Raw genomic sequence first — 12,923 nt, 5'->3', positions numbered from 1 at the left:
GGAGATATTCACCCCTATTCAGGCCAACGTGAATTGAAACATCAGCCTCGAGGCAATGACGTCGTAAATAAATAAACAAATAAAGACGCTGCAACTGTGGAAAATCTATTGACTTTGCCGTGTGGCGACAAAAGGACATCGGGTTTGGAAAAAGGACATTGAGACGAAGACGTCGATGTCAAAGTCTCCGTATTGTCTGCCGGAAAACCGGGCCCACAAAAGGGGGCTGATCGTGTTGGAAAACTGTTTGCAGTACGGTGCTCTGGAAGCGAAAAAAAAACAAAATTATAAAAGGGACACACGAATTTCTCGTTTTTCCCTCCCTTCCAGGCGAACGCATCCATTGTCCTTCGGCAGCAGGATCAATGAAATCGCTGAATGAAATGGAAAATGTATGCCGAAAATGCGATCCTCTGGCTGTGACAGCTTCTGGCCGGCAAACAAATGCAATGTTATCCTTTTGTCACAAATGCTACTAAGAATTATGTTGTCCTCGACACGGCGACAGCGACCAAAAGATTCTATAAAACAAAATTAATGTCTTTTTTTCGTCGATTTATAATCGAATGTGTGCAGTTGTGTGAGTGCGCCTCTGCGCTTGCAACGGATGCAACGACAAATATTTGTAAACGCGCCCTTTCTACCGCTTGGTTTCATTTGATTTCCCAGCAGCGTTTTTTTTTGTTTCTGTTGGGCTAGTGGGAGGCAGGCCAGCTGAAGTGAGAAAGGGGTGGGGGAGAACGGAAAAGTGAAGGGGAAAAGCGAAGGCCGCGCACGCCCAAGCACTTCAGCCCAAGGCATTTTCTCGGCGGGTGGGGCGGTGAAAAACGGCGGAGTGGGAGTGGAAATTCAACGGAGTAAGGTCGTTGCTTGAATGCTCTACTTCCAAATAGGTAGGGTATTAGTCATGGATTTGGTTTTGAGTCAAAAACAAACATACAACCTTGATTTCGAAATTGTGGCGGCCATTTTTGGAAACTATGTAGTATAATCCAATAAACGTAAGTAAATTCTATAGCTCAAAAATAATTATTTTAATCTATATGTATACAATTCTTGAACAATTCATGAAAATAGTTGCTATTTTATATCTCAACATATATACTTAACACAAAGTACTTTAATCTATTAACATTTTTTTGAGTTTCCACGCTTTTGTAGTGTATCTCTGGGCCGTTGATCTCCTTCTGAAGTCGCAGCTCCCTGCTCATTATTTATGGATACTTCTCTAGTGGATATTCGTATTCCTCGCTGCTTTTTTTTGTCAAGTCCTCCTGCCTATTATTATAGTCGGGAAACTATTGCCAGGGAATCGAGGAATCGAGGGATCGGGAGTGAGTGACACGCGGCACTCGACTCACCACCGAAAAATCCAGCGTATGGTATATGGGTTGTATATAGTGTAGGGCTCGTGATACTGCGATGATGATGATGATGATCATCTGCGGCATTTTGGGTCACCAACCAAAAACTCGCACACACACACATGCACACCGAGCGGTGGTTTATGCTTGTTACGATGCGCAGGGGTGGGGACTTTATACTTTCGGAGGGGGGAGTACTTGAAAACTAAATGCAACCGAAGCGTAGCGCGCACTTTCTTGTTTCCTATTTTATGTTTCTTTTTTTCAGGGTGAGAATGTGGCATGCAACACAGGGGCGGGGCGTTCAAAATGGCGGATGAAACAGCCCGGAAAGGGGGAGGGGTGGCAGTCTGCGGGCTGCATTCTTTGGCCAAAATGGTTCTTTCGTCACACATTCATTTCGATTCAGTGGCGAAAAATGATCGGAGCGTCTAATTTGTGAAGAAAAGATTTAAAATGCAGCCATTACTAAATTATTTAAATGACATAAAAAAGTATATTGCATTTTCATCGATGAATTACGAAAATATATAATTGTGCTGTTACTTTATTTAAATGGTTAACCTTAACTGAAGCAGAGTAGCACTGAATATTGAAGTCCAAATGAAAATATCATATGTTCGATACATGGGAAACATCCATTAATCCCACAACATCTTCCACCAAGTTCTTGCCAAATTTTCTGATTTTTTTTCACTTGCAGTTGGCCTGGGAATTTAAATGATAAATACAATGGCCGAGTGAGGCATATGAGCAAATTTGCGCAAACTTTTGGCTCGACTACCCAAAACCGCCCATCTGCGTGGATCCGCAAAAACACGAAAAATATATACCACAAAAAATATATAGATATATATCATATATGTAGAATAAATCCCTCGGCCACCGCACACGTAAAACCACCAAATAAACTTTGTCATTTTCGGCGATGCCGTCGGCGGTTGGTGAAAATTATTTACTCAAGATTAATGCGTTCGGCGATTTCGTCTGCCATTTATTTACGCATACAGGCGCGCTAAATTTATGGTCGAAAAAACAGGTTTTAATATTTAGATATAGTGTCGCATTTATTCGCCCGCTTTTGCTGAGATTTATGTCTTGTGGCCAGCCGCAGGATTTTTTTGAAATAATATATATCAATAATTTATTGAGTAAATAAGCTGTTCGGATTTTAACTTTGATTTCATGGAGAGAACTTGCAAATAATAATGAATGTATTCTTCTTGAAAATCAATTCACAAACAGGCAACAAAGTAAGTGGAAGTAATATGAAAAAGTAGATCGCATTGAAAATTGTATATAAATGTATTTCTTAGACATTTTGCAAACCATTTCCCACGCCCCACCAAAAAAAAAAAAACGAAGGAAGGGAAACCGTACAGCATTTTGGCCAAATCCAGGACAATGCGTTTAGATTTGGTTTAAATTGAGGCAGGACCAAGGCGGTGTTGTGTTTGTAAACATTTTTCCAAAAACATGTCCCGCACATTATTATCGCCTGCTGGTCATTTCGACCTGGCCGAAAAAAGCAGACGCATTGTCTAGCCGGTCAGTTTTCCTTGGTCTTTTCATCTCGTTTCGGCAGTGGAAAATTGACTTGTTACGATTTTCCTGCCTCTCCGCCTTTGTGCCCCTCAATTTCCCCGGAATCACACCTATTTTTTGTTCGTTACTCGGTTAGATTGAGAGGCATCTAACTAATTTATTTTCATTTTCTTTCAGTACTTTGGTATTTCGGTTTTGTTTCTTTTGTGAGGCGGCGGCAACGCCCTCAGAACTTTCCTCGATTCAATTTCATTTTTATTTATTTATTTTGCTTTTTTTCGGCTGCTATGTCGGTTCAACAAATTGTCGACGACACAATCGGCGTTAGATTTACGAGAATTATTGGGAATTTGCCGATGACAGGACGCTAAACTAGGCTAATGTGAATGGAGTTGTTCGAAAGGAGCTGAAATGTTTTGGGTTTTCGGGTAGGATCCTATTAATAATGTCAAATGATTGAATGCAACATTTTAGATAGTAAGATTATAGTTAAATTTTAAATATGCTTGTTTGAATTAATGGTTTGTATCAGTTATTTTGTGCCTTTCCTAGGTTCTTAAGTTTTCCAACTTAAACTCCTGAATGCTGTTAATTCCATGATTGAATTAAGTGTTCTTTGTCAGAAATCGAGGCCTTTCAATCAATTTGCTATCTCAATTAAGCTGCCCGACATTTTCCCTGTTCAACTCGCCCGCTTTCCCAGCTATTTTCGTCTTGAGCCCATTGAAAATCCCTCCATCCAGTAGTCAGTCACCTTTTGTCATTGAGAAATGGCCAGTCATCTGGTTATCCGAAAAAGGCTTTAAGTATTTGCTGATTTATGAGGGGGAAGGTATTCATCCGGCTTATCAGGTATATACAGCAAGTGGTATTAATGACACCTTCCACCCCCTCGGGTTTCCACGCCTGTTTTCCTGCAGCTTTCTGTCGCCCAGCTTGTCACTTTGCATAAAGAAACAATTAAAAAATTGCCAAAAAGCCAAAACGTCTTTTTTGGGGGTAGCCGCACAAAGACAGAGATAGATGGATACACAGTGAAAGAGATGGAGCACTGAGAGAATAAATGACTATTCAAAATCATTTGAACACAATAAGCTACAATATAGAATGAATAGCCTAAGATTATTAAATATTGGTATATTCCTTGATGGATAGGAAAGTTCGGACATTTTCTAAGTATTTAAAATATATTCGCTATTTTCTTGATTCACCAAAATAAATATTTAAATATATTGAAAAGTATTTAAAGTCTTCTATAACTAATTTTTCGAAGCATCAAACAATGCGCAAAGTTTTGAAAGTATATAAATTTAAATTATACTATTAGTTTAATATTAATGTTATTGATGATCAATTTTCCCTTTGAGGAGCTATTGGATTTGTAAATTTTTAAGATCTTAACAAATTCCCTACAAACTTCGTATATTTTTCCTGTGTGTACTTGGTTGGAGTTTTAAGTACACCCACTGGTGGCATTTGGCAGGCGCAAAAGCGCGAAACTCATTAACTTGTGTCAAAAGCAGAAGATGCCGCAGCTCCACCAATTTTCCCCCTGCCACGCCCCCCGCCCACTTAGCAACCCCCGGAGAAAGTGAGAAAATTATCATTATCACCCCAAAGGCCGCCCACTATTGTTGGGCTTAATTAACAAGCGCGGAGAGAGATTCTGGTGGGCGGGCGGGGAAATCGCATCTGGGGCGGTGTAAACGCAAAGTACTAATCATGAAAATTAAAAATAATTAAAACTTTTCTTTCAATTTGGCTTCTGGGCCTTTTGTCAAGCGCGGCAGGGGCCATAAAACGCTGAAATGTAGGAGTGGGGAAAAAGTGGGGGAAAACTCGGGGAAATGGCCTGGCCGTCGCGGTTAAATGGCGTTTCAGCGATTTTCATCACCATTTACGCCTGGAAAAAGGTTTAACCCCTTAAGACGAAAGTCGTAAATTATCATGAAAGGAACAAGGAAGAAAGTTCAGCGCGAAAACTTGAGGAAGACTTGCGGTTCGTCGTTAATTAAATTTAATTAAAATTTATTGCATCAGTTTATCAGCTTGCAATTGGGTTCCGTGTGAAAAGAAAGCATTTAAATATAATTATTTAATATAATTAGTAATTCAATCAAAAAGCAGTAGAAGGTTAATATTTGTTGTGCATTGCGTTTTTTATATTCCAGTTTAGTCACAAAATTAATTAATCTTACATATATCGAAAGAAATGTTTAAGGTCTTGCAGATTAACAATCTAGTTTTCATGCACAGCGTTAAATAGTAAGCGTTGTATTTTATTGTAGTTCACCTTTTTTATATCTAGTTAATATGACTTCATAAACCCCTGTTTGCCACGTCAACCCTTTTTGAGGTACCGATTCTGCCTAGGGGGCTTGGTATTTTCGATTGTTTTTCCTGCTTGTGGCCAGCTTAGGAATTTAGGCAGTGATCCGGGGTCCCACACCCACTCCTCAGATCTTTTGCCGCTCCAAGGACCTCCTTTTCCTCATTTTCCGCTTCATTCATGGGAACGAATGTCACTGGTAATCGGCTCTTAATCGGCTGAGTAATCAATCCTGCAACTTGTTTGTTTTCTTGGCAACTTGATGTCGGCGACATTGCCACAGGTTGCTGGGATTATGAATTTTCCCATGTCCTTTTTGCCGCCGTTATCGCAGCTGAGCCGCTTGCGCACGGTTAGCTGCATTGTCCTTTTTTTAGATTTTCCTCCAGTCCTTGGTCCTTGTGCGTATGCAAGATGATGCATTAGGCACTTCCGAGTTGAGACGGGAATGCCGTGGCCTAAGCCGCTTAGGCCAAGTGTCCTCCCATTGATCCTTCGGCTCCGATTTGGCTCCTGTTCCTCGGGGCATTGTCCTTTCGCCCGGAGACAAGGAGACTCGCTGCTTCTGTTTGGTTAAATGCATTTTAGCCAAATGCGCTTGACAGATGATCCTCCCTTGTCGTCTCGATCTTTTACTTGGCTCCTTTGGAGTCATGAACACCGACATTCAATCATCCTGCGATCCCTGGCTCGCACAGCTGACAAGGATCAATGCACTGCTCGAAGAATCAACGCAATTAATCGACAGAGCGACAAACAAAAACAAAAAATAACTAATACATTTTAAGTGTACATTTACCAAATGAGTATGTTTGTTGAGGTTAATAGCCAGTCAATTGATATATTATAGCGATTATGTGCAACTAAAATTAATATATATTTATGCGACACTTTTCAATTTAAATCCAAAGTTTTTAATATAATTATTTTATTTATTCAATGCTGTGCTAATGGTATATTTAAACTAAAAACATTATTTTTGCTTTAAGTTTTTTTGTAAAGATAAAGATAATATTAAATAGTGACTTGTAATGGATAAGGGTGCTCGGATCCCAAATGAATACAATTTCTTCCAGTGTCCGCAGAAAAAACAGCGGGAAAAAATTAGCAGAAGGTGTAGGTGTAGTGGCACCCTCGAAACTCTCCTGTGCACCAGGCTCCGTTGGTAGCTAATTATGTAATTATGTTGTCAAAGGGTTTCGCCTTTTATTTTATTTTCTTGTTGTTTCTTTCCGTTTTCGGTCGTGCCAGGCGTCAACCGGCTAAATGTGCAGCCCATAAAAATAAAAACACCAGAAACGACAATAACAACCGTGACTGGTCGAATCAATTTGATGTTGCTTCGTTGCGGTTGACCAAACCCGCTGGCCACTCACTTGGAACCAAAACCCGCTGCCTTTGGGATCCCCATAGTCGGCGTCTTGGCCATTTTGGGCTCCTAAGACCCCGGGGCCTAGCCATCCATGGGCCGAATTATGGTGGCGCAAAATCCGATGCGTTTTCAACCCAAGCGCGTTCAACCGAAATGAACTGCTTAGTGTGACCAGGCCCCTAAGTGGGTGTGTTTGAGGTGGCCATAGCTGCGGAAACTTCACTTATGGCGGCTTGAAAGCTAATGACCCACGAGGTGGGGGAATGATTTAATATAGCCCCAAATGGATGAATGAAATGCCATGAACGGACCGCTTAATAATTTGTTTTGAGGTTTTTCGAGCTTGCGATGCTTCAGTTCGTGAAGTTATTTGTTGATAATTTACCTTGAATTATAGTTTGTTTCAATGGCGATTGGTCCAACTTTTGAGTAGTATCTATACTGTGTTCCCCCACAATCTCCAATAAAATTATGGAAATTAAAGGAAGCAATACATAACTATCGTTGAACTTAACTTCGAAGCGACCAAACGTAGCATTCCCTTAAGGCAGGCCTTAAACACAATGCCCAACCAACCGCCAAAAGCCCACCGAAATGTCCTTTAAGTCCTGGCCCACTGGGCAGGTCCACAGGCCCCACAGGCGCGTCGGCCATCCAGTGCAGAGATTTGACCATTAAAATGCTCATTAATATCGTATGGCATGGCCGTGTTGTTGCAGTTGGCCCTTTGTTTGCATTCATGTCGCCGCTCGGCTGCCGTTGGGCTGCATTTTGACATTTTGACGAAGAGGAAATGTCACGTCACGTCGTGTTTTGCCGCACACCTCCAATTTCCGGTTCAGTGAGCCTATCCCCATCCCCCATCAGCCAACCAATATCCCCTCACTACCGAACCCTCCCCCTCGAATTCTCCGCTGCAAGAGCGGACGGACCAGCGCCGGAGTAGTTTAAGTCCCCCATCGAATTTCAGCCGAAGTCTGGGCCATTGCAATCAAAAATTGCACGCACAAAATCATGGCGAACGGGGGCTTTCGAGCGGTTTTCGTGGGAAAGGGGAGTGGGGCTTGTGCCTCGTTTTGTGGATGTGCATGCCGTTCTCGGACGCACATTTCGGCATATACTTTTGCGGTGGAAGCCGTGTGTGGTTCTTCTTGTTTCGTCGGACTTCGCTTCTCGTTTAAGCTTGATTAGGGAAAGATAATGAGAAGACCCGGCTTGTTTTTTGATTGTTTAAACCTTGGACTGAAGCACATTAAATTATTGAGAATGTAAGGTATATGTATTCAACGTGCTAATAGTTTACGTTTAAAATGGCATGATATTTGTATAGCAAAATATTTTTAATTCATGATATATTTTACAAATTATATAGATATATGTATTTAGAAATATATTTAGTAATATAAACCTATTTTAATTCGGTGCATTTCCCTTTTAAATATATGTACTTAAAGTTTTCCTTCGCACTAGGCCAAACTTCGTTTGGCGCCATCTATCGCAGCGCCGCGGAAGCTGCGCATTTTTATTTAAAATGGCGAAAGCTTTGGCGCCATCGCTTTGGCTTAAAAAGCGAAAGGGTTGTGCCTGGGGGCGGTAAAAAGTTCGACCCCGAAGACATGGCGCTTCTTTTTGGGGAGCTTGGGTGGATTTCCTTGTCCTTGTTGTTTTCAATTTCATCTAACAGTATGCTTTATTCTGTTGATGTGTGAAGACTTGCATTAACTAATTTAAGCATTTATCATTACTCAATTCCTTATCAGTTTTTTATTTTATTTTTTTATAACCTTATTTTATTTAGCTAAGAGTCGACATTTGTAAAGTTTTTAGGTTATAATATTTACGTTGTTGTTGCTACCAAGCTAGAATGCCGATTACTTTGCTTAAACAAATACCTCAAGTATTAGATATTAAACAGAAACTCTAGATTAAACATTGAAAACAAAATGTTTCTGTTCAGCTCAATTTTGCAAGGAGTAACTTTCTCCAGTATGGTCAGATATAGCTAAATGTCACATAAACCTGCTACAAATCAAGCCAACCAAAGAAGTAAAACTAATCTTTAATCTCCCTTGGCATTAATCAACAGCTGATTTACATAACCGAGCCAATATCTATAATAGATAAATAAGATTGTCTCAAAATTTCTCAATTAAATGTCAAGAGTATATGCACCAGCATATAAATGATAATTGTAATTTTTAGGTAGTAACCTGTTTTCAAGTGCTTACGGGGTCTTCTTCATTTACTTATAACTTTTCCCCAATCAGTATAGTTATTTTCATTATCATATTATCCATATTAATATTAATATTTAAGTAGATAAGGTTAAATTTTTGGCATGTACTCTTATTATTGTTAATTTTGAAATCACAAAAATGTGTATGTCATTAAGCGTAAAATAAATGAAATAAAATGAAATATTAGATATACATATTTAATGTAATCTGATTAACGAGACTGAAAATACATAATTCTGCGTTATTATTAGAACTATCGTACTAGAATTTATTATTTCATTCTGTTATTTTATATTTACATTATTTCTTAAATTTGCAGGTATGCTTATAAATGTAGCTACAGTTATATTTCTGTTAACTTAAACTGAAACCGCCCGCGAATGTCGTTATAGGTTATCTATATCCTGCTTCAGGAAACATATGCAAATTTCAAGGGGTTTTCCGTTTTGGTTTTGGGGGCGACTTCAAAGGATCTTTGCTGGACTTCCGAGGTGGCCGTGTGTGTGGTCGACTGGCATCCGTGTCGGTGGAAATGGGTCTGCATCCTAGTATCCTGCGCCGATCCTTGTTTGTTGTTGCACTTCAAGTGGCCGCCCACTTGAGGCCGCCAAGCGGTCTGGTCGGCCTGACACAAATGTCTTGTAGCTTCCGGCCCTTGAATGACAAACGGCAGCGGCGGTCAACCGAGCAAAAAGTGCCGTAGATCCCAGGACACTTGACCAGGACACGGCGCAGCCTCCATCGGAACTCTGGATATAGAATATCAAAACCGGCGACGTCCCACGGATAATTAATGATTTGTTGTTTCTGACCCGGATCGTTAAATGTTGTGATCGGCGGGGCACGAAAAACAATTCGCTGATTGATGGAATTCCGGCAGGGAGCTCTAATGATCTGGGTTACCATATGATTGCTTTCCATTGCAGTGGTGTCCTTCAGCTATGCTAGAAACATGAAAGTAAATGCACAACATATCCTGTATTCAATTCTTGGACTAAGACGATATAGATGTAGTATAAATTAGTTCCTATTACTAGACTTGAATATCAAGATAGTTGTTTAAGTTTTTACGTGCAGTCCAAAGTAACTTTATCCTGGATTTGTACACCGAAAAAAAACTTTGATGCGTTCTATATTTCAGCTCTTTTAATAGCTTGTAAGCCAAATACATTGAAAACAGCACAGCGCACATTTCTCATGTCGTGTGTAGTTTTCCATTAATTGGATTTAGCAGCTAGCTCCATCAAAGTGGATACCAAATCTTAAGTTCGTCTGCCACCCATCCACTAGGGCAAACATAATTAATGAGCCAGCACACGCTTCCGTTTTTCCCCCGGCTTTTCCGACCGCTTTCCCTTTCCCATTTCTCCCCCACATGTCGGTCAAATTCAGCTGGAAAAACTTATTTTAAATTGCATAGATTAAAAGACAAGCATAGTTTTCTGGCTTAAGTCAAGATAAACAGCTGGCCCGCGATTTGGGGGAGGGGCGTGGCTGTTGGGGCAAAATGGGCGTGGCCGTGAGGTAGTCATGTGTGGCGTGAGTGACAGGCTGGCAAGGACGAAGCATCGCGCGCTGTCACTTTTGACAAATTATAAACGTCATTGCCAGCGACTTTGACGTGGTGTTGTTGCTTTTGTTGTTGGTGAGTTTTCCCGGCTTTGGCTTTTCCTGCGGCACTTTCCCGAGGCTTTTCCGAGGCACGCCTCAAGCCGGCGAATTTATCCAACTGATTAATGCACTAGTTTGGCCAGACGTGAAATTAATTAAAAACAGTACGGGTAAAGCGTACAAAAAAGCGAAAACTCGCATACATTCCAGCAGTTCAATCGACTAACTAATGAATGAAGAATTTTTAAAGAATTACGTTTTTTTTTCCTATTTCTATTCTATTCTATCAAGTCCTGGTAAATTGGCAAATGTGATTTGTTTGGGGTTACTTGTCAAAAGCCTTCGCTTCGAGATGAAGTTCCAGTCTGGATCTGGTCACCCCAGCAGACTTTTCCCGTTGCTGGGACGCACCGCGAACATTGCCGATAAGGTCTTGGTAATCCTTGTAACGGATCCACCAGGGATTGTTTTTTCCAAGGATCGACCAAGTAGGATCCGCCAAGTGGACAACCATAAGGTTGGTTAAGAGTCCCCCCAGCCAAGAGATCGCTACCAAGCTGGTCACGCTGTTGTCACTTAATTTAGGCAATGATTTCGCAGATAGTAATGAGAATCATTCACATTCAATAAGCAAGTTACGCAGATTCTCGAGTTTTAGCTTAATATCCTTTCGGCAAAAGGCCCCATTTAAGCATTGTTATTATTAGGAGCTATTTAAGTGTTTCTTTTTTTTAACATAATATAAATTAAATATCCAGATAGTGTGGATTACCAACGAGGGGATACATATTTGCCAGCCTATATACTTCGTGAATAATAATCGAAATATGTTGGGCATATCCTGCTTAGGGTCCCAAAATCTCCTACCACCGAGTTCCTTTTCGCCCAGTTTTTTGTATTGTTCCTCAGAAGTTCCGAGAAACGGAGTGGCATCAGCAAAAAAAAAACTGAAGAAGGATAGTTTTGTAACGACTGACGGAATGTTGGGCAAACAACCCCCGCAGGGCCATCGCGGATGAAATTTAATAACACCAATAAAGCCATTCAAAGGAGCACAGGCCAAGCACACGTGATCCTCGAAGGATACACACACAGATCGTGTTGATGGCGCAGGCGTATAATAAATCAATTAACGAGCTGGGAGTCTGCTGGAAAGTGGAGGATCGCCCTCTGCGCGGTGTTTGGTATTTATTGTTTACAGTTCCGGCTGGACGAGCGTGCGATGGGATCACGATCCCAATTGCGATCAGCCAGAAAATAGGGATCGTATAGATGGATCGCGACCCAGGACCCAGGACCCAGAACCCAGGAAATGGCACGCGTTTGGAGGCCAATTAACGCATCTTTGGCCTCGGCTTACGCCTTTGTCCACGGTTTTATGATCCCCATTCCAAGGTCCGCCAACTGGCGCAGATATCCTGCACCCACACACGAAGCACGGCGAACGTGCCCCGGATAATTCCCGATCTGTGTTTGTTGCTCTAACTTGAGGCTTAGCCGTTGGAAATATTATTTCAGGACGGCTCCTGAAAGAAGCATGATTTGAAATATCTCCAAAACAAATTTCAGTTTCACAAACTTTATGCAAAAGTACATATGCTAGCAATGCTATTATTTATTGCAACATATTTTCACTCTTTTTATACCCGTTACTCGTCGAATAAATGGGTATACTAGATTCGTTTAAAAGTATGTACAAGCCAAAAGGTAGCGTTTTCAATTCTTCATCAGGATCAAAAGTCGAACTGGCCATGTCCGTCTGTCCAACGCTGCAAGCCTACTCGAACGCCCAAAACCGGCCAAAGCTGCCGCGCCTACACTTTTGAAAAATTTTAAATATTTTCTCATTTTATTCCCCAATATCTAACGATAACCCGACATTTAAAATTTTAAATTTAGAGTTCGCATTTCCACTAGCTGAGTGGAAGCCGAGGAAGTCGGCTATGATTTTGCGTTTGAGTATATATGTATACTTTTTTCAAAATATTGAATCTGATGAAGAGAATTTAACAGAATTTATTTAAAATCCCAAAGAGTTTGTAAGCATAAACTCTCTCAATGATTCTTTAAAGATGCCTTCATGTTTTTCTAATTCAAATATTTTGCAAACCTTTCTAGGTCATGTATGCCATTGTGAACTTGGTATATGTACATATATTATTTAAAAACTCCATTTTTAATTAAATACAATTCAAATAAATCAGATATATAGGAAAATCATTTTTAAACAGGTTCATATGTATAGATAACATTTCATATTGTCACCAAGCATAATATCGATAGAAAGACCTATAAAACTGAAATGATTATAGTTGTATGCATTCTATACACATTCTTATTAGAAAAACATGGATTAGTTATTTTTTTCTAATTGGAAACGGTTCTGAGGATCATGCCTCAAATCGAGTGGCCTACTTTTGAGGGCAACGGTGGACTAAAAAATAATGTATACTTCTTGGCTGTGA

The sequence above is a fragment of the Drosophila sechellia genome, chromosome X (assembly GCF_004382195.2).
Source record: "Drosophila sechellia strain sech25 chromosome X, ASM438219v1, whole genome shotgun sequence".
Lineage (NCBI taxonomy): Eukaryota > Metazoa > Arthropoda > Insecta > Diptera > Drosophilidae > Drosophila > Drosophila sechellia.
The sequence above is the reverse complement of the archived record's forward strand: the minus strand, read 5'-3'. Positions refer to the sequence as shown.